The 22953-nt window shown below is 39.9% G+C and overlaps 1 protein-coding gene across 2 annotated transcripts in view; it reads right to left on the bottom strand.

The window, feature by feature from the left end:
• The window catches only part of LOC122790962 (histo-blood group ABO system transferase-like), a 515753-nt gene that overhangs the window by 229210 nt on the left and 263590 nt on the right, over window positions 1-22953 (bottom strand). The gene's annotated exons all lie outside the window — the stretch shown is intronic.

The raw sequence follows: 22953 nt of genomic DNA on the forward strand, positions 1-22953 counted from the left end.
CTGCTTACTTCTCTTCCATCTACAGGCCATCATGGTTACATTTAGAATGTGCCTTAGCCAAACTTTACAAACATTTAAGCTACTCTGTGCCTTAGCCAAACTTTACAAACATTTAAGCTACTCTGTGCCTTAGCCAAACTTTACAAACATTTAAGCTACTCTGTGCCTTAGCCAAACTTTACAAACATTTAAGCTACTCTGTGCCTTAGCCAAACTTTACAAACATTTAAGCTACCCTGTGTCTTAGCCAAACTTTACAAACATTTAAGCTACTCTGTGCCTTAGCCAAACTTTACAAACATTTAAGCTACTCTGTGCCTTAGCCAAACTTTACAAACATTTAAGCTACCCTGTGCCTTAACCAAACTTTACAAACATTTAAGCTACTCTGTGCCTTAGCCAAACTTTACAAACATTTAAGCTACTCTGTGCCTTAGCCATACTTTACAAACATTTAAGCTACCCTGTGCCTTAGCCAAACTTTACAAACATTTAAGCTACTCTGTGCCTTAGCCAATCTTTACAAACATTTAAGCTACTCTGTGCCTTAGCCAAACTTTACAAACATTTAAGCTACTCTGTGCCTTAGCCAAACTTTACAAACATTTAAGCTACTCTATGCCTTAGCTAAACTTTACAAACATTTAAGCTACTCGGTGCCTTAGCCAAACTTTACAAACATTTAAGCTACCCTGTGCCTTAGCCAAACTTTACAAACATTTAAGCTACTTGGTGCCTTAGCCAAACTTTACAAACATTTAAGCTACTCTGTGCCTTAGCCAAACTTTACAAACATTTAAGCTACTATGTGCCTTAGCCAAACTTTACAAACATTTAAGCTACTCTGTGCCTTAGCCAAACTTTACAAACATTTAAGCTACCCTGTGCCTTAGCCAAACTTTACAAACATTTAAGCTACCCTGTGCCTTAGCCAAACTTTACAAACATTTAAGCTACTTGGTGCCTTAGCCAAACTTTACAAACATTTAAGCTACTCTGTGCCTTAGCCAAACTTTACAAACATTTAAGCTACTCTGTGCCTTAGCCAAACTTTACAAACATTTAAGCTACCCTTTGCCTTAGCCAAACTTTACAAACATTTAAGCTACCCTGTGCCTTAGCCAGACTTTACAAACATTTAAGCTACTCTGTGCCTTAGCCAAACTTTACAAACATTTAAGCTACTCTGTGCCTTAGCCAAACTTTACAAACATTTAAGCTACTCTGTGCCTTAGCTAAACTTTTCAAAAGTTTAAGCTACTCTGTGTTTTTTCCCTTATGACACTTCCTTCTTCACCTGATATGTAACAGTATTTCCTCCTGCAGCCACTTTTTCAATATAGACCCCCTTTCCAACTAATTTCTTTCACCATACTATAATATTTTGCATTATGTAATCGATCTCATATCTAGGTTCTTGTGAAGCATCAAACCATTACTTAGAATGATAAAGCACAGTGGCTACTGATGGCTCTACTACATCCATTAGCAGGATGTCTACACTGTTTGGGATCAAGTCAAGTACAATCACTTTCCTTTTTTTGGCAAAATTGCCTTCTGGACTAGCAAAACAGATACTGTTCCCTATTCAGTTCTGGAAGACTGAAACCACCGCACCTTTAATCTTGGTTCTTCTGTGTGTGTGTGTGTGTGTGTGTGTGTGTGTGTGTGTGTGTGTGTGTGTGTGTGTGTGTGTGTGTGTGTGTGTGTGTGTATGTCTTTTTCTTATCTTACTTCTGATGCTAACAAATGTTGTGTAGCATCTTTACTTCTACTCATCTGTAAAATTTGCATCAGACTAGATTGGACTAACGTATCCTCAGTAACTCCATGTTGCAAAAAATTTCCAGGATTTCCTCATACTATGAATCTCACCAACTTAATTAGCTTCTTCACAGCTTTGAAATACATGGAATGACTGGTCCATATCGAGCTTTTTCCACAGTTCTTCTTTAATTATATTACTACTGGAATTATTTATTTCCAAGGTATTGCCTGATGGTCAACAAATTAAAAAAAAAGTTAATGATTTCATGGGCACTCGTATTTTTATTTATTTTACATTTGTTAACCGGGTGTGTCTGACTGAGCCAAAAAGGCCCTTTTTCAGCAGAGGCCCGGGGAGAAAAGCTCCACATAGAAAAATTACAGATACATTTAGTTATTTAGACATGATTAGTATACACACAAATTAGAAGAGACATGTTTTTACAGTGGTATGCAGCACATAAACAGTTACAGTGGAGAGAACAAACAAAAAAAATATTAATTTAAAAATAAAGGTAATTAATAGATTTGGGTATACAGCCGAAATTTGGAACATAGGTAGAATACATACATAGTACACAGGTATAGTACATACATTGTAGATTAGCCAGTGTTTATGAGCAAGACTGAAAACTATTATCACGTACTCTAGGTTTAGTATGTGTACCTTATCCACTTTCACTAGCCTGGGGAGCAATCATGGCACTGCCAACTTTGCTTAAGATGTTGCCTGATGAGGTCTTTAAAGGAGGCTTTGGACAATGTGTTTTGTATGCTAGTGGGGAGACAGTTCCATTTTTTAGCCACTGAACTACTATATAGTGTGTCTCCAAAGCTATTGTAGCTGTTGGTGACTTCTAGTAGTAGTTTGCTTGATGATCTAAGACACCTTTTGCCTGAGTGATGTTGTACTAGGTTTTTGAGGGCAGGACACTTATTGGAGAGGTAATAGATTGAATGACAGAGGCAGAGCTGATTGTAGGTTAGGAGGTTGGGAAGTTCAAGTCAGTGGAGTTATTTCAAAGCAATACAGTGATGAGTTCTATATGAGCAATTTGCAGCAAAGTGGGCAATTCTGTTAAAGCAGGCTTCTATTTTGCTTAGTTCAGTTTTTTTGAGATTAGTCAGAATGGGAGTTGCATAGAGTAGGGTAAATAGAAGTTGGGAGTGAGCAATGGCTGATCTTGTATTGTTGTTAAGAAATGGTTTGATGCAGTAGAGTGATCCCAGTTTGGCATGTACTTTTTTAATAGTTAAGTTGAGATGACTATCAAATTTTAGGTGGGAGTCTATGGTTATTCCCAATAGCTTAGCCTGTGCCACTGGGGCGATTGGAGTAGCATTTGTGGAGTAGATAGTGAATTGACTGTTATCAGTGTTTTTGTTAGAACTGGTTATAATCATAAGTTGAGTTTTCTTTGGATTGAGGATAAATTGGGCTTTGGTAAGGTAGTTTTCAACACCAGAGAGTGCTAGTTGAGTTGTTTGCAGGAGGGTGGGAATGTTTTGTCCAGCACAGATTAAGGTAGTGTCATCTGCATACTGAATGATAGATGCATGCTGGGTGGAGGTATGGATGTTATTTGTGAAGATTATGAATAGTAGTGGTCCTAAGATAGAACCCTGTGGGACTCCTATAGTTATGGGCAGCTGAGAAGAGAGATACTTTTCCCATTTCACAGCTTGGTACCTGTCAGTTAAGTAGCTTTGGAACCAGGTAAGAGTGGAATTTGATACGTGATATTGGTTTAGTTTGTTTAGCAGGATTTGGTGTGACTGTGTCAAATGCTTTGGACATATCCAAAAAAAGAGTTGACACCTGCAGGCCTTCATTTTTGAGATGGTTTACTGTGTCTGTGAAGCAGAGGAGGGCTGTAGTGGTACTATGGGCAGGTCTGAAACCATGCTGAGTAGGTGACAGGATGTTGCTGTCTAGGAGTATCAATTCTCTCAAAACTCTTTGTAATGACACTTGACTCTTGAGGGTTGTAACCGTTCTCATTATATAGTTGTTGATTTCCACGAAAATCTGTTCCTGAGAAAATACCTCACATGTACAATGAGTTACATTTGTCTACATTTGCCACAAGTACTTCTCTGTTTTCTCTGTGAGTACAGGACAAACTAGTAAGGATCCAGTTATTCCTTCAAGGTTCACTTTTCACTGCTGATGCCCTTCAATATGTTCAAAACCAGTGGAGCTGATGGGCTTATAACAAAGAATAACGTATGTAGAATTACAAATAATTGAAAGTTGTTTATTGCGATGAATTAAAAGGCATTTTTGGAGAAGTCCCGATATGTACATACAAAAAAATCACAAAATATTAAGCAGCTATAAGAGACAGACAAGAGTATTTATTTTAACATTACACACAAAGAAAAGATTGAAGGAAACTGTTCTTGTGGTTTTTGCAAGTTTTGCAGACATACAAGTAATATTAATATCATAACTGGTAATTGTTATGACAAAATTATATACACAAAAGGATGTTTTACATGTAATTCTTGTGGAGCAGTTTATTTAGCCACTTGTCAGTCATTTTGTTTTTTATACTGGTAAGACTATTTGAAGTTTAAAATACATACAAGAGACCATCTGAGTGATAGAAAAATTCACAAATTAGACAATGCATCATATAGACGTTATACTGCACGTCCTGATGTCAGAAAGTTTTTTTTTTTTTTTTTATCAGTAATTGATTCAGTTCATTTATCTTTAAGAAAGGTGATTTTAAATATTGTTTTGAAATTGAAGGAAATGTATTGGCGATTGAGACTGAATGCATCAATTCCCCAAGGATTAATGAAGCTGTAAGTATTCATAGCAAATTAAAATTACGTTCTCTTAAAGTCAATAAATAAAAAATAATTTTTCATTTCTAAATTCACATTTATTGTTATGTCGCATTTATAGTGATATTATGGTGACTATGTTGTATTGTACTTATTTTGTTTCAGAGCATTTATTTAATGATTACATTTTCATTAATTAAGTAATTTATTGGTGCTATTTATTTGGAGAGTTTATAATTAAATTTTGGTTCTGAGAAAGTCTAGCATTTGACTTAGATGAGAGTGCTGAACTTTTAATAAACTCTCCATGTTTGCAATAATATTTTTGCTTTGATTTTTCATTGGGCCTGAACCAGTATCCTTTAGCTAGTATTTCATCTTTGTCTGGGTTTTTAAGAAAGTCCAGCTATTGAGAATTACTTTTTTTTTTTACCTCCTCTAATAGATATGGCCAGTGGCTCTATTTTACCACCTTTACCCAGTTTGCCCATTCTTTCTGTCAAGGGCAACAGGCAGACATCCCTGGGATGGGCAAGAGTCCTGCACCCAGTTCATTCTCATGCTGGGGTACTTAATGAGCCCATTCATTCCCCCTGAAGAGGCACCATAGTTCTTAACCTCAGCACAAAAAATCTTGACAAAGCCTCAAAAATAGGGACAAATATTAAATACTACTATTATAAACTTAGAAAGTTGCTAGAATAAAAGATCTTGTGTTGCCATACATTTTCTGAAGGATATAAAGTCTGAAATTCAAATGACTGTCATTATTTAGTGAATTAAATCCTCATTGATTTGCCATAAAAATCCAGAAAAATCACAAATTGTATAAAGACCAGCCCAAAAAAATATAACAAAAATCTGGACATCAAAAATCTGTATAGTTGAAAGGTATGAGGGGCACCTCAGATGGTACGGAGCAGGCCAACTTAAAGGTGTGATGAGTCAGCCTACCCTCCTCCCCCAGGTGATAGCACACTCCTAGTGGTAGCTCCCTCAACTTTTCCAACCACAAGGGCTAAATGTATTCTCCAAGCCCCTGCTCCAGACGTTTAGCACCTTCATCTTCCTCTAGGTGTCACCAAGCAACCAACCAAAGCCACCCACCTACCCACCCCACCTTCAGCTAATTAGTGAGCTGGCAGAAACCATTCAGTCCCATCCTTTCTACCTTGGCCTTTCCAGAACCTGGGCAGCTAAATGAACTAAGGTCATGTGGATCACATTCAGAGCATAATGCTTCTGCATCACATACTTTACAAGACTTCTGAACATTTATCTGTCGCGTGATATCAGCATTTCATCGATAATAATGTAATGCCAGGTACTCTACAGCAAGGTCTTTAGGATTAGATGTCTATAAAATACAGCACAGTTAATAGTTAATGAATGGAAAAGGCCAAGGAATTTACAGTCACATCAGCCGGACACCTGAAAGTGCGGAAAAGTAATTGAAGGGGCACTGCTGATCATGCAACAAAATGTCTGCTCAGTACTGTCCCTATTTGGACTATTTCGGTGTCTGTTTTGCGGTTTTATAAAAAAAATGCATATCTTGCATTTTTTCAGGTGATAAACTCATTATGTACCAGCATCATATTACTGGTATGTTGATATGAAAATGATACTCCTTTTCTAGGAAAAAGTGAAATTTTCTATTATTGTTTAAAGTTTGCATATTTTAAACACTCGGACACATGCCACTATCTCAGATTCTCTTACCTATATTCCATAAAAGCTGCTAGTCTGGCAAACATGCCAATATCTGAGATTCTCTTACCTATATTCCATAAAAGCTGCTAGTCTGGCAAACATGCCAGTATCTGAGATTCTCTTACCTATATTCCATAAATGCTACTAGCCTGGCAAACATGCCAATATCTGAGATTCTCTTACCTATATTCCATAAACGCTACTGGGCTGGCAAAGACAAGTGACAGTGGGATTATCAAGAAGTCTTGTCTGAAAAATGTCATTAGAATATTGTGAAGTAGTGGAAAGAGATTATCATTTGAAGGTAGGATGAAATTAAAGCAAAGAATACTAATAAGGTATAACAATAAAGTACATGCTAATAACCATTCCATGTGGATAGGTATATGCTAATAAGCATTCCATATGGGTAGGTATATGCTAATAAGCATTCCATATGGGTAGGTGTATGCTAATAAGCATTCCATGTGGATAGGTATATGCTAATAATGCATTCCATGTGGATAGGTATATGCTAATAAGCATTCCATATGGGTAGGTACATGCTAATATGCATTCCATGTGGATAGGTATATGCTAATAATGCATTCCATGTGGATAGGTATATGCTAATAAGCATTCCATATGGGTAGGTATATGCTAATAAGGCATTCCATGTGGATATGTATATGCTAATAAGCATTCCATGTAGATAGGTATATGCTAATAAGGCATTCCATGTGGACAGGTATATGCTAATAAGCATTCCATATGAGTAGGTATATGTTAATAAGGCATTCCATGTGGATATGTATATGCTAATAAGGCATTCCATGTGGACAGGTATATGCTAATAAGCATTCCATATGAGTAGGTATATGTTAATAAGGCATTCCATGTGGATATGTATATGCTAATAAGCATTCCATGTAGGTAGGTATATGCTAATAAGGCATTCCATGTGGACAGGTATATGCTAATAAGCATTCCATGTGGGTAGGTGTATGCTAATAAGCATTCCATGTGGATAGGTGTATGCTAATAAGGCATTCCATGTAGACAGGTATATGCTAATAAGCATTTCATGTGGATAGGTGTATGCTAATAAGCATTTCATGTGGATAGGTGTATGCTAATAAGGCATTCCATGTGGATAGGTGTATGCTGATAAGGCATTCCATGTGGATAGGTATATGCTAATAAGCATTCCATGTGGATAGGTATATGCTAATCAGCATTCCATGTGGACAGGTATATGCTAACTAGCCATGTGCCCCCCCTCCCCAGAACTGTTTAATTAGCATGGACACTTTTGGGTGCCCGTAGTAATAAACATGGCCATCCATCATGGTATGAGTAAGTACCAGGCAGTTTACTGGTCAGTTAGTGTTATGGTATGTGCGCTCTGAGTGTGTGTGTGTGTGTGTGTGTGTGTGTGTGTGTGTGTGTGTGTGTGTGGTGTTGCATATATGAGAGTGTTCCACTCTGGGATGTCACAGTGGGGGGAGGCAGGTAATGAGGAGGTAAGTCAAGTGTGTGTGTGTGTGTGTGTGTGTGTGTGTGTGTGTGTGTGTGTGTGTATACATGAGGTGTTGCATATATGAGTGTGCGCCACTCTGACATGTCACAGTGGGGGAAGGCAGGTAATGAGGGGGTAGGTCAGGTGTGTGTGTGTGTGTGTGTGTGTGTGTGTGTGTGTGTGTGTGTGTGTGTGTGTGTGTGTGTGTGTGTGTGTGTCTGTGTGCTTTTGTGTGTCTTACTGTGTATAAATTGTGGAAGAGTGGATCAGGGGTGCCTGTGATAACACAGTGCATCAGCTGCCAGTGTTAACTACCACAGCATACTGCTGATTTGCAGTAGTTAACTGTGATTCAGAGACATGCAGATTTAGCTAATAATAAGATCTTACCTCATCATGGCTAATGTGGCATTGAATCTGATAGTAACACTTCATGGAAACAGGGCCTTTTTAATGCAGCCTTCATCACAAGTGGTAGGGTTCTTTCTGATTTTTTGGGATAGTCGATGTCTTTTTCATGTAATTCAGAATACAATATTTGTCTGAATCTGTGGCTTCTTTTCTGTCTCTGTCAGTGTTCAGTTCTGTGCATTAGCTCACTTTCTTCTTGTTTCATGGCGCATGCTGTTTCTTTGCAATGTTTCATTTTGTTTCATATATCCTCACAGTGCTTTCTACTTGAGTTATTTTCTGCATGACACACAGTCAATATTTTTTTTCATAGCCTTTATTTAATGCTAGTGTTTTGTACAGTTCATGCAACTTTCTGAGTGTTTAGTTCACTGCTGTAGTCACCTTTGGTTTTGATATATCACAGTTCACTCTAAGGGTAGACACAAGTATAGCAAGGGTGGGGCAAATGGGGAGTAGCTGCCCTTGACAGAAGGTGATTGGTTAATAGTGTATTACTTGCTTCATTGCTTCAATTGTGGTTAAGTTATAGCAAGTTGCTAGCTGTAAACATAGCCGGCCTTAGGCATCGGCCAACTAGGCGGTCGACTAGGGCGCCACTCTAGCAGGGGTGCTTTTCCAGTATTTATTTAATGTAGGTAGACGAGGATGGAGGCACTGGGTGGTATGGTGGGGGGCACCATGGAGCCCTTTTGCCTATGGCACCAGTTGACCTAAGGCTGCTCCTGACTGTAAATGTGGCAAGTTTTAAAAGTAGAAAAGACCTTTTTTGAACTATGAGTTGAGGGGTGGATCTGGCACTCCTTTTTAAAAGAGATGAGGACCACCAGATCAGTGAAGGGACTTTTCTTCTTTCTTTCTTTTTTTTTTACTCTGCAACTTGAATTTGAGTGCTCCTATTGGAGACTTGGGGAAGAATGGATTAAGGAGCCCTTGATCAAAGAATGGACCTTCTTTTTGCTCATCTTAGAGTGGGGGGATTGCACAGAGATGGTTCTACTACATCAGGACAAGCCTACACTGGTTGTAGCTTCAGTAAAACAAAGCAAACCCTTTGAAAAGGTTTAAACCAGATGAAAAGAAAAAGCCATTTTTTCCATGGGGGCAAAAGCCCTGTACCTTCCATTTTGGGAGGTTTACCTGTTAGACCCTTCTTAACTGTGGTGGTGGTGCTGCAGTAGCATTGTCACCTTACAGTAAGATGTTGTCCTCTTCGATTCTCAGCTAAAGCGTCTTCTGTGTGGAGACATGTGTGAATGGGCGTAACTTCGTTGAAGGTTGTGCATCAGGGCTGGCAACTCGGCACGTAAAAATCTACTGCCAATCATTAGCGGACCGGAGTTCTGGTGTGGTGACACCTAACCGGGAAAAGCCGAAAGACACAACAACAACAACAACAACCTGCTAGACCCTTCTTACTTATGTATACCAAGTCAAGGATTACACAACCTCAGATAAGATGGAAAATGTAAAAGCCTTGAATCACTAATGCCACATTAATACAAAAGTACAGTTGTGTACACTTACCATAAATGTAGATGTTAGAGTGTATTCACTGTTGCAGTCATTATATTTGGGTTATCTGCTTGCAGGTAGCCCTCAGTCAGCCTGATTATCAAAATCTTGGGTCCTGTCAGTTGCTGTCTCATCTTCCATGATGTCAGGTAGTCAGGGATATAAAGCATGCAGCCGACGCCATTACATCAGTTTTTCTTGACCCAGATGTCAGGTGCCCCCATAATGGGAAGCAATTATATACAAGGTTACACCTCCAACAAAAAGCAAATACACCAGAAAGCTTTAAGTACAGTAAACAAAAGGATAGGTATAGACAATAGCAGTCAGGGGGCTGGAGGGAGGGTAACCAGGACTGCAACAGTAAATACACTCGAACATCTACATTTATGGTAAGTGTACACAACTGTGCTATGTTCTTCGTGTTTCACTGTTGCAGTCATTACATTTGGGTAGATTCCCAAAGCTAAGGAAGGGAGGAGGCAATTAGAGAGCATTAGGACCAGCTATTAGGCCCTGCAGGACTGCAGTGGCAAAACCATCTCTGGATTTAGAAAAAACTGGCAAATGGTAATGCTTGATGAAGGTATGTACAGAACTCCAGGTAGCAGATTCTAGGATGTCCCTGGTAGGAACACCTCTGACAAAGGCTGTAGAGGTAGATGCAGCCCTGGTAGAATATGGTCTTATTACCTGTGGGGTAGGTTTAACATGGTGTTTATAGCAGAAATGAATGCAATGGCCTATCCACTTAGAAATGGTTTGCTTTGAAATGGCCTTCCCCTCTGACCCTGCATCAAATACAACCAATAATTGTTCAGATTTCTTGAGAGGCTTAGTCCTGTCCAAGTAAAATCTAAGTTGTCTGTGCATGTCCAAGGAGTGCAGTATTTGTTCCCCTTTGCTCTGTGGATTAGAAAAGAAAGTTGGCAAATGAATCGACTGATTAAGGGCCACACTGGATACCACCTTGGGCATAAAGGAAGGATTGGTCCTGAGGGACACCCTGTCCACATGAAAGATGATGAAAGGCTCCACTGCCATGAGGGCCTGTAATTCAGACACCCTTCTTGTTGAAGAGATGGCTAGAAGGAAGGCTGTTTTCCAAGAAAGGAATTTCAACTCTGCATTTGCAGCTGGCTTGAAGGGAGGTAGAGTGAGCTTTTCCAATACAAAGCTAAGGTCCCAGGCTGGAGTAGGGGCTCTCCTAGGTGGTCTTAAGTTTTTGGCCCCTCCGAGGAATTGCTTTAGCAGTGGATGAGAGAAGAGGGGTGGCTCTGTATTATAATGTGCTGAAATGGCCGAGGCATGAATTTTAATGGAAGAAAAGGAAAGGCCCTTGTGAAGCATCTCAGTTAAGTATTGAAGAATATGCGGTAAATTGGGCACTGTTGTCCCCATCCCCTGAGTTTGGCTCCAGGAACAGAATCTTTTCCATTTTTCAGCATAGGATTTTCTAGTACTAGGCCTCCTTGCCTCCAGAATGACATCCATCACTTGCTTACTGAGGGATGGTAATGGAGAGATCAGGTAATTAGCCAGGCTGCAAGGTTCAGGGTTTGAAGCTGGGGGTGCAGAATCTGGCCCTCCTGCTGGGATAGCAGGGAAGGGGTCTGAGGCAGGTGCCATGGTTCCAGCAGTGATATACTGTGCAAGAGGGGGTACCAGTGTTGGCATGGCCAGTCTGGTGCAATGAGTATTGTCCTTGGTTTGTCCTGTTTGATCTTTAGTAGAAGTTTGGAGAGGAGAGGCAGAGGGGAAAAGGTGTAAACTGATAGGTTTTTTCCAGGTGAAGGACAGGGCATCCACTTTCCATGCTTGTCTGTGGGGAGTCCTTGTGCAGAATTTGTCCAATTTGTAGTTCTGAGGGGAGGCAAACAGGTCTTTCTCTGGGCTCTCCCATTTGTTTCTTAAAATGTTGAATATCTTTGGTTCCAGTTTCTACTCATGTGGGTCCATGAGATTTCTGCTTAGATTGTCTGCTAGTGTATTTAGCTTGCCTGGCAGGAATTGAGCTTGTAGATGCACTTGGTAGCTCAAGGCTGTGTTCTACAGAGCCATGGCTAGTCTGCAGAAAGGGTATGAGTGGGTTTATGTACCACATAAGAGTGGTGTTGTCCATCTTTACCAATACTTGTCCTGGAAAAATGTGGTCCTTGAAGGCTGTCAGAGCATTCTGTATAGCTAACATTTCTTTTTGATTGATATGCAGGTGCATTTGACTCGGGTTCCATTTGCCCTGAATGCACTGCCCTGCCAAGTGAGCCCCCCATGCATAGTCTGATTTATCTGTTGTTAGAGTTTGGGCGGCAGGGGGTAGAGTGAATGACAGTCCCTTGTTGCTGTGGCAGGCCTCTGCCCACCAAAGGAACTCTGTCTTTAGACAAGGGATTATAGGAACCATTGATTCTATTTCCTGAGAATGTTGACACCATAGGCTTTTTAGATACCATTGTAGTTTCCTCATATGCAATCTTGCATATGGAATTAGTAGAATGCAAGAGGCCATGAACCCCAGGGCTTGCAGTGTTTTCCTTGCAGATAGCTGGGTCTTTGTGGCCAGTAGTTTGAAGTAGGCTGTCAAATGAACTTGTTTCTCTGGAATGAGGTAGGCCATCTGGGAAGTTGTATTCAAGCTTGCTCCCAGGAATACAATTTGTTAACAGGGTACTAGATGTGATTTCTTTTTGTTTATGGTGTACCCCAGAGAAGTTAGTAATTTCTTTACAAATGCCAGATGATCTAATAGTATGTCCTGGCTTTCTGTCTGAATTAGACAATCGTCCAGGTATGGGTATATTTGAATATTTCTTTGCCTGCATAATGCAATGACTGGAGCTAGGCACTTTGTGAATACCCTGGGCACAGTAGATAAGCCAAAGGGCAGTGCAGAGAACTGATAGTGCATGTAGCCTGCTCTGAAGCATAGATATTTTCTGCAAGATTCTCTTATTGGGATATGCAGGCAGGCTTCCTTTAAATCCAGTTATGCCAACCAGGCATTTTTGCCTAGCTTGGGAAGCTGCTGATGAAGAGTTAGCATTCTGAATTTTGGGATTACCAAAAAGGTGTTTAGGATAGACAGGTCCATGATAGGACGCCAGGAATTGTCTTTTCTGGGCACCAGGAAAAGTCTTGAGTAGAAAACGTGCCCCCATTCCTTTTCTGGGACAGGGTGAATAGCCCTGATACTTAGAAGAGAGAGAACCTGCTTTTGAGCCTCTGCCTACTGATTTGGGGGTAGGTCTGGCAGGAACAGTCAGGTGAGCAGGGCTTGGAAGGTTTAAAGTTGTCATTGTGACAGTTTACCATGGGGGGTGTCTTACTACTTCCAGCTTTGGAAGTGGGAAACCCCCACTGCTTAGGCCTGTGAGTACCTTGAGATTGAAGCCTGGGTGGTCTGCTAGTCCTGGGTTTGGACCGAGAAGGCCTGGAAGAGGCAGAAAAGGACCAATTCTTAGAAGGTCAGTGCCTACTAACTGTGGGAGGCTGTACTTGCAGGAAATATTTAACAGTTTGCATAGATTTAGCTTTTTCCTCCGTCTTTTTAAGTACTTCTTCTACTCTGTTGCCAAACAGGCGGTCTTGGTTTAAGGGAGCATCCAGTAATTTAGCTTTAACATGATCTGGCAAAGTTTGCTCCTTAAGCCAAGCATGTCTTCTAAGTACAGACCCAGTGACAGCAGCCCTGCAAGATGCCTCTAATGAATCAAAACCACATTGCAAAGTATGTTTTCCAACTTGTTCGGCAGAATGCATTAAATCTTGTAATTCTTTATTTTCAGCACAGTCAGAAATCAACATCATTTTCTGTTTAAGCAATCCAATAACATGCTGCTGATATTTTAACATATGAAACTGGCAGTTTAACGCTCTAATGGCCAAAGTAGCAGAAGTGTATACCTTCTTACCCCATCTGTCCAGGGCCCTGGAATCTCTATCAGAGGGGGTAGGGTTTTTGGCAGTAGTAGTCTTAATGCCTTTGGGTCCCTGTGAAATGGTCTCAGGATCCGCAGTAGGATTCTTAAAGAGGATCTTGTGAGAGTCAGGTACTCTGCAATACTTGTCAGGTTTTCTGGGAGTCGGAGGTAAAGTGTCAGGGGCCAGGCTAGATTTTTAGAAGGCATCATCTACAATGTCCAGTACAGGAGGGATAGCTAAAGGCCTGTGTTGAGGTAGGAGTAAGAATTCCCTAAGCCTCTTTTTGTAGTCAGAGTAATCCTGGCTTTCCCAGTGGAAATGTTCCATAAGAGTATGCAAAATTTCACCAAAGAGAAATCCTCTGGAGGGGAAGCAGAGGGAATGGAGTCCTCTGCATCAGAATCCTCATAGGCAGATATGGGCAATTCCTGGTCATCAGAGAAAACAGTAATTTCAGAATCCTGATCAGAAAAATCAGAAGGAAAATCAGTTATGGGTCTCTTACAGGGAGATGTGTGACTTCCCCTGATAAGAGTAATAAGGTCTTCAGCCATTCTTATCATTTGTTTTTTAGGCATAGGGGCCTGACCATGCGGTCTGGGCATTGGTTTTCTAGGCCTGGATCAAGTTTTAGGCCTTGAAGAAGATGATGGCGTTGGTTTAATATGCAAGTCAGTAAGCCTGAATACACCCTCAGAAGCCAGTGATGTACAGTGGCTCCGGACCCATCCAAGGTAGAGACATCCACAAGTTCCACAGTTGAAGAAGCATCTCGCAGCATACCGAACTCTGAATGGGTCTCAGTAGAGGCCTGAGAATCTGAAGTAGCAAGTTTCAGGGGCTGCGAAAGTGCCTCACTGAGTACCAGCGAACTGGCGACTAGCTTAACAGAAGAGTCGTCGGCAGCTTTGCACCTTTGCAGTCTGTCTCTGTCTTTATCTTTGCATTTTTTCAGAATGCCGGTAGTCAGGTGGCTTACCAAAGCTATTTCTGGATAATTGAACAGAGTACCAAAATATTTAGATGTGAAAATGAACCGATGACGAATAGTTCGAGGTTTGAATAAGGCACAAAACCGACAGCGAGGGACTTTGTGGTCTGGGCCTAAGCAAGGAATACAGTACTAATGAAAATCTTTATGAGGTACTTGCTTTCCACAAGTAATACAATTGGTAACTTTTACCGACATCGGTTTAGAGCAAGAAAAAGGAACCCCCACACGGTACTTAGCTTTGTTGAAGACTTCAGTTCTGAAACTCAAAAACGAAAATTTCAGGAGTCGGCTGACCAGCACTTGTGAACTGCTTCTGCTTCGGGCACCGCACGGCAAGAAAGACTGATGTAATGTCATCAGCTGCATGCTTTACACCCCGAACTACTTGACGTCATGGAAGATGAGGAAGCAACTAACACAGGACCCAAGACTTTGATAATCAGGCCGAGTGAGGGCTACCTGCAAGCAGATAACCCAAATGTAATGACAGCAACAGTGAAACACGAAGAACATCTTCACTGAGTGTAAAGTAACAGGCTGACATGCAGTATTTCACAATGTTAACAAAGTGACATATTCAATATTCTGTCTTCAGCCACATCTGTTACCATGTCTTCCCGCATTTAGTATTCTGGCATTAGGGACTTGGTAATGCTCTCTTTGAATTACAGTGAAAAAGAGGTGCATTGGTCAGTTGTCCTCCTGTTGTTTTGTATTCACTTTGTGCTGTGTATATTAGCTATACTTAAATAACATTGTTTTAGTCTTACATTATATTGATGGTTGTCCTACTTCTCAACCTCTTAAGAAGTCTGGACAAAGACAAAAATATGGACAGATTTTAAATATTGTTCATAAACTTAAAAAGTTGCTAGAATAACAGGGTTTGTGTTAGCATGCATTTTCTGATGGATACGAAATCTGAAACTCAAATGTATGTCATTATTTAGTGTATTCAGTCCTCAGTGATCTGCTAAAAAAACAACAAATATTTTGAGGACCAGGACAAAAATATTAGGCAAAAATGTGGACATGTTGTGAGCATCTGGACAATTAAGAAAGACTGCTTTATCTGGTTGTCTATTGTTCCATTTACCTTGTGGCTAGAGTCATACTCGAAAAAGGGATAATTTTCTACTTGTCTGTCTACAAGTTAAGAAACACTAAATCAGTAAGGAGACCTAGATCAGAGCAGCGCTTCAGTGAAAGTAAATGCATATGTTTCCTGATGGTGGTATAAAAGCCAGCATACATCTGTCAGATGGAATTCTGCACTCCCTTAACCCAGTCCCTTTACATACTGCAGCTCTAAGCATCTCAGCCTGGATTAACAACCACGCTCTGCTCGACAGGGGCACAGGAAAATAACTTTCTTGGGTGGCATAAGCCAGGGAACCTTGTTGGCTAGGCTTACTTACGCCCTTGGGTTGACAGCCTAGTACCTACCTATGAACCTATTTACATCTTCCAATAAAATTACTGCTCCATGGAGCCCCTCTATTTTTACATCCCTGAGCTTCCAAATGTATTTCACTGGAGTACATGACAGAATATTAAGAGATCTGAACGGGTAGGTTTTATTAAACACCTTCTCCTTGTAAATGCATGCTGGAGAGTGAGGGACCATTTCTACAGAAACCCAGACAATCTGAATATAAAACAATTGTTTTCTGTCGACTAGAAACTTAATGAACTATATGAATGGTGAACGTTCAAGGGCTTTGCCTTCAGGAACTCTGTATACATCTGTAAAGGTTGATTTGTGAATTTTTGACTACGTAAATATTTTGTTTAGATAATTTGTTGCCTTGTGACAGGCTGTCATGACGGTACGAATTAAAATGATGTGTGAGAAGTAAATGATTTAAAAAGTCAAAGTGTCAGGGACACCTGTTTACATAAACAGAAACGGCACCAGTTACTTTACCTTTGTCTGTTGGTGGTGGTAAGGGGAGAATGTATTACGAGTCTCAGTGGCCCCATAATGGCAACACTGCTTTAGGAAATAAAGCTGACATTATCTTCAAAAAAGTCAAGCATGACTTTCTGAAAGATTTACTGGAAAGTCTAACAAAGTAGAATAAGGTAGAACATTTGACTCATTATGTAATAACTGAGGGTTATGACATTATTCTGAAAAAATTACTCCGACACTTCATTTTGGTAAGGCTTAAGGATAGGTTTAGTGCTTATAAGTAAGGATTGGTAGGAATTTCTTTTGAAATATGTTAAACTGATAAAGTAAGCACTAAATAGGGGTTTTCATTAAAGTGAGAGATGATTAGAGCATATAACTTTAAAACTAAATGGGGTAGCCACAGCGACTAGCACGTCATGTAGTTTACGTAAGTTCCAGAACATTCAGTTTACAATACAGATATCTTGTAGTCTAGATATGCTTTCTTGTCTGTATATTATTTACTGAGCTTCCAAACATGAGAATAATAACAAAGTGACAAGAGTTCAAAATAGTGTATTATACCATGACCCCCCCAAAACGTGCACGCTGATTGGCCAGCGTGCACATTGTAAATCGAGTTATACTAATGGAAAAAGGTCCGGTCGCCTGGACGTTTTTCCATTAGTATAACTGTACTTTTAAAACACTGTCTCGCTATGTTAAATGGGTTTAACATAGCGAGACAGCTTTAAAATAAGCAACGGAGATCTCCGTTGCTTATTTTAAAGCTGTCTCGCTATGCTAAACCCATTTAACATAGCGAGACAGGTTTTAAAAAGCAACGGAGAAAGCAAGATCTCCGTTGCTTTTTATCGCTATGTTAAATGGGTTTAACATAGCGAGACAGTTTTAAAATAAGTAACGGACATCTCCGTTACTTATTTTAAACTGTCTCGCCATGTTAAACCCATTTAACATAGCAAAACAGTAAAAAGCAACGGAGATCTTGCTTTCTCCGTTGCTTTTGCCCACAGCTCTGATGTACTGCGCAGGCGCACAGTACATCAGAACTGCTGCGGATGCCAGACATCTGCGGAAGGGCAGTAAACAGGCATTATACTATGCCATTATTTAAGAAAAGTAATAGTTTCTTTTCTTAAATAATGTCATAATATAATAACCCACTTCTGGGTGTGGGTAATGCTGTATTTACCCACGGTTGGCTTTGTTTGGTCCCTTGGGCTTTGCCCTCGGGACCAAACCACACCAACCGTGGGTAAATCCAGCATTACCCACACCCAGGCGTGGGTTATTGCTATATAAACTGATAATAAACAAAATATTGCATTGCATCACAGAAATAGTGTAAACAGACAGAATGCACAATATGCACAAGTAAAACTCCAAAGACCCATTTGAGTTTTGAATAGAAGTAAGGACTGCCTACTGGAAGAAGGTGCCCAGAGTATAAACATGATGAAGAAAGTAGCGCTGGAGAAAATGCCAAGATGAAGGAAAACATATGAAGTAGGATAAAGCACTGAGAATCCTCTACACGGCAGGTCTCTCATGACTGGCTGCAAAGCCTTCATTTTCTAGTGTTCTTTTTGCACATGTCACCATCACTGGTAAACTCCCTGTGCATAGAGTGATAACATGCAGAGAAGTTAAGCATGCAGTTGTACTTAGCTTAGAGCTGGTGGGTCACACAGATTTAACAATACACATTCTCTCATTACATTAAAAAAAAACTAGAATGATCACAGAGGCACCAAGGATAAACCTGTCATTATTTGTTGATTGTCTGAGCAGCTACCTTTTCCCATACTAAAGAGATAAGGAAAAATAGGCATAAGAATTTGTTTTTCAAACACAGGCTGAACAGATTTAGCTGAGAATACTGCACAGCTCTCAGCAGGGAAAACCCAAGGCACGTTTGTGTGGATAAGAACAAACTGTCTCCTGAAGTGTTCATGCATGTGGATCCATTGCGCTCACCAGTTGCTGTACACAAATTATGGACATAGACCTGCTCATTCTATTTGAAAAGAAGCATGCATAAAAATATATCATGCTAGTGGTGCTAGGTACTTAACAGTGATTGCATTTTTGCAAGAAGGCTATACACAGTATTTTTTGTTTACATGTGCAATCAATTACATCAACAATGTTATTCAAATTCCCCATGAAAAAGGCATACATCTGTCATTCTGTCTCTCCACAGTTGACCAGTGGCATGCATCCAGGTCCTTTCCTTGTTCACTGGACCCACCTTAATCATCCCTTGGCTAGCACTGAACCCTAATCAGGGCATGTGAGAAAACGGAGGATTTTCGGGTAGTGTCAGACTGGGGGGGGGGGGGGGTCATTTAAGCCTTAAATTTTTCCCAGTTTCCTGCTCACACCTGTTATGTCCTAGAGATAGATATCTAAAGGAGTGTTTCGGTGTATCTTCCTATTTCTGTGCCAACTCAGCCTCTGCCACTGCCTCCCCAAAACAGCACCCTTCTCTTCCTTCCCAGCCTTTGATAGAGATCCACTGTGAGATACACCCATGTATGTGTGTGTGTGTGTGTGTGTGTGTGTGTGTGCCCACCCCATGTGGATGAATACACTTATCTTTCTGATGTGTGTGCCCACCCCCATCCCTCCAGGATGGGAAAACCCAACATCCTGTGACATCACCATAGATGCTTGAGTCACTAATTCAACCTGGGTCACCTGACGCAGAGCCGCGGCTTTATCTCTGTATGCCACGGCACTAGTATGTTTTGTAATGTAGACATAACATTTTCCTCTGTTGGTGCTATTACATGAAACTGCAGCAACACTCTTCATTTTGGTGAAACACCATATATTTGTACCTGATACTGTGACCAAGAAGGTACACCACCCTTCTCTAAATATCTATACATGAGAAATATTGGCACATCACTGTCCAAACATGTCAAAAAAAAGTTTACGTATCTATTCTAATTCCAGTATGTCTTCTGTAATACACTCAGTCAGTAGCTACAAAATCGTGAATATTCAGAGATAAATTTTGATACTCACACTCACAGAAGTTAACATATGGTGAATATAAATCACAAAAAAGTGAGGTTAATATTACATATCACAAAACAGATTGTTTCTTATTTGAGCTGTTGTCCCAAGGGATAATTTCAGCAGCTGAGTACAACTTTTTGCAAGTTAAAGATCCATTTATACTAGCTTCTTTGGCATTCCTAAAATTCATAAAAACAGTGAAAACTCTCCCTTGCATCGGTGTATCCACTGGTGGTTCAAAAACTGAACCTCTGTCTGTCTCTATAGTCAGATATTACTGCATACATTTAAGAGACTGATTTCATTTTCTTTAAATATTGCCACAGGTAGAATTTTGATTGCTTTATTTTTGACAGTTGATATAATTGACATGTTCACAAGCTTGACAGTTGATATAATTGACGTGTTCGCAAGCTTAATAACAATGAAGCAAATTTATTGACTGAATTAATGGATTTGATACATCAGGACAATTACTTCTTTTTACAAGTGGAAATATTATCATCAGTATCCTGTGTTGCCATGGCAGCAGCCTCTGCCCCATATATGTGAATATTGTTCTGTGGGCATGGAAGAAAAGGTTTCTGTTTGAATCCTAATAACAATTGTATTTGGATTTGTACACTACGTCTTTAGGTATCATTTGTATCTTGTGATAGGGATGTATGGAAGTCATGGAGCGATGTATTGAATATATTAAGTATCATAACCAGTTTCAGCTGTAGTGCAAAGGGTTTGTTTAGCATTGTATTCATCATGTAATGCTTTCTATGTAGGAAAGACAGAGAGAGGCCTATAGTCTAGAACAGAGGTGTCCACAATCCGGCCCACCGAAGCATTTTATCTGGTCCTCAGTCTGTTTTATGTTGGACATGGTAATGTGCCCCCCAAAACCTTGCAAAGTATGGTAAGTGGCCCCTGAACTATTATGTAAATGGCCAGAGAGCCAAAAAGGTTGGACACCCCTAGTCTAGAACTTATAAGCACACACATTACATCAAACAATAGAACAAAAGCAATGCCTTTCATATGCATTCTAATAAATGCAAGAATTTTAAAAACGTTTTTATTTTTGTTTTAGAGAGGGAATTATTAAATGTCTGCAGTGGCTCACGGTTGAGTAGGCTGGAATATACAGAGCCAGTGAGGCAGCTATGGCTGAATGTGACACAGCACCCTTGTTTAAATGATTTCAGTAACTAGTATTTTAAAGTTGAGGTCAGCTAAATTATAAAGATACCTTAACATACTTAAAGTGAATGGTTTAAATCTGTAAAGTGTTTAATAAACACATTCTTAACATTGTTATACTACCCTGAATGTGCCTCTTCTCATCTCAGCTAGAAATGTATGCAAGAAAGGGTTTGCTTAAAATGTGGATTGAAAACCACCTGGAAATATGTAAAACCACTGTTTTTATTTCCTGGTTCCAAGTCTTGAATTTTCACATGACACTAAGACCACATGACTTTTGAGAATGCATATAAATGGTTCTTTTACCATGGATGGCAGATTCTGATAAAGTAATGAACTAACTAGATGAAAGTGGTAAATTTTGTATTAAAAACAGAGATGGATACCATCTTGACATTTCTGGTTCTATACTACTGTTAACTTAAAGTTAAAAAAGGAAGAGAAAGAAAACAAAAACAAAAACTCATTTAGTAACTAAGTGAAAAATAATAAAAGGCTGCTATTTTTTTGCAGACAGATAAGCCCTAGTATGAACAAATTAGTAATTTGCGCGGTATTGTAAATTAAGCAGCTGGGCTGTTTTAGGGTTTAATTCCCTCAGCCTCCATTGTTCTACTATGAGACTCTGAGAAAGTCACTTAACCAGACAGTGCTCCTGTGTGATGTCTAAAAAGTATTTATGCAGATGAGTGCTCTATCTTGGTTAACAAATACAAATAAATAAATAAATAAAATAAGTTATATTAGGATCCTGCCCATTTCTACTTAATGCAGTTTATTTGCATTCCATTACATTAACTTCTGAACAGTACAAGTTCCTAAAATATGCAGTACGAAGCCTAGGCAAGGTTTCTTTGTCCCTGTGCCACTTGTACAACCTTTGTGTCGTACACCATGGCTACTCTTGTACAGGCCTTACTGCATAGCATTGCAGCATTTTCTACAGAGCAGTGAATGTTTCGGTAATAATGTAAAGGCAGCATGCTGAAGGCACCACCTATGTAAATTAGGCTTCTGTACACCATGGTGGACTTGCTCTGGACAGTACAGTGATGTACAGATGTCTGTGTCATTTAAGATCAACGCAGAGCAGTGCAGAAAATGTGCATGTGACCATCATGTGTAGATGAGGATTAGCTGTATTGCACCTACACTTTCCAATAGGATAATCTTTAAACCTTGGCTCTAGAAGAGATACTCTAACCTGCTTGTGCAAAAATGGGCAAAAGGGATTGAGAATGGGTGGAGAGATGCAATCCGAGCAGGAAATACCTAGTGTGTGTGTGTGTGTGTGTGTGTGTGTGTGTGTGTGTGTGTGTGTGTGTGTGTGTGTGTGTGTGTATGAATGGATATCGAAATGCATATGGTAGTAGATGTGTGTTGACATTTCTTCTTCACTCAAAACTGCACTACAGACTATAACAGTACTAGTCAGACTCCTTCCCTCCACAGTCACAATGACAGAAGTAGAGGACTGGTGTTGCTCTACACTGACTTCCCAGTAACCATTTAAAATAATGGGACTCTGACTGCAAGTACTGAAAAGTTGGGACAGTCACTGAAGACTGGACTTACATATACTAAGTACAGGACTCCCATTTATTTAAATATTCCCTTTTCTCCAAGATATGGTGAACTCTGTTTTGGTATGTGTCTTCCTAGCAAAAGGAGAAGATCAATGTTTGATATTTGATCTTCTCTTACATTTTCATCTTTTTTTTAGATGTCCTGCAAAGCTGTCTGCCAAATCTCTATTCCAGTAACGGTTATACCAGCTGTCATAAGCTGCAGGTCAGAGCTATTGGGACATGAATTATTAAAGTCCACCAACTTATATTTGACAAAAACAAAACAATCTGCCAGCAATGTCAAATACTGTATAAATAACACCTGCTTGATTTTCTTCAAGTATGTTTTGTGTGTGTGTGTGTGTGTGCGCGCGTGTGTGTGTGTGTGTATTTTATATGTGTACTATACCGAGTTCATTTCAAGCTGTAAAATTTCCATCCATATTCCAGCCATTGTCATAGCTTCGGACAATGTGGTATAGCACAGAACAGCACTACATTGCTCTTGTGTTTGATACCTTGGCAAGCAACTCTAGTTAGTATAGTAAAATGCTGCCAAATCTCGTCTTCAGGAATTCTCTCTCTCTCACACACACACACACACACACACACACACACACACACACAC

The sequence above is a fragment of the Protopterus annectens genome, chromosome 16.part0, assembly GCF_019279795.1.
Source record: "Protopterus annectens isolate FY-2018-M chromosome 16.part0, PAN1.0, whole genome shotgun sequence".
Lineage (NCBI taxonomy): Eukaryota > Metazoa > Chordata > Ceratodontiformes > Protopteridae > Protopterus > Protopterus annectens.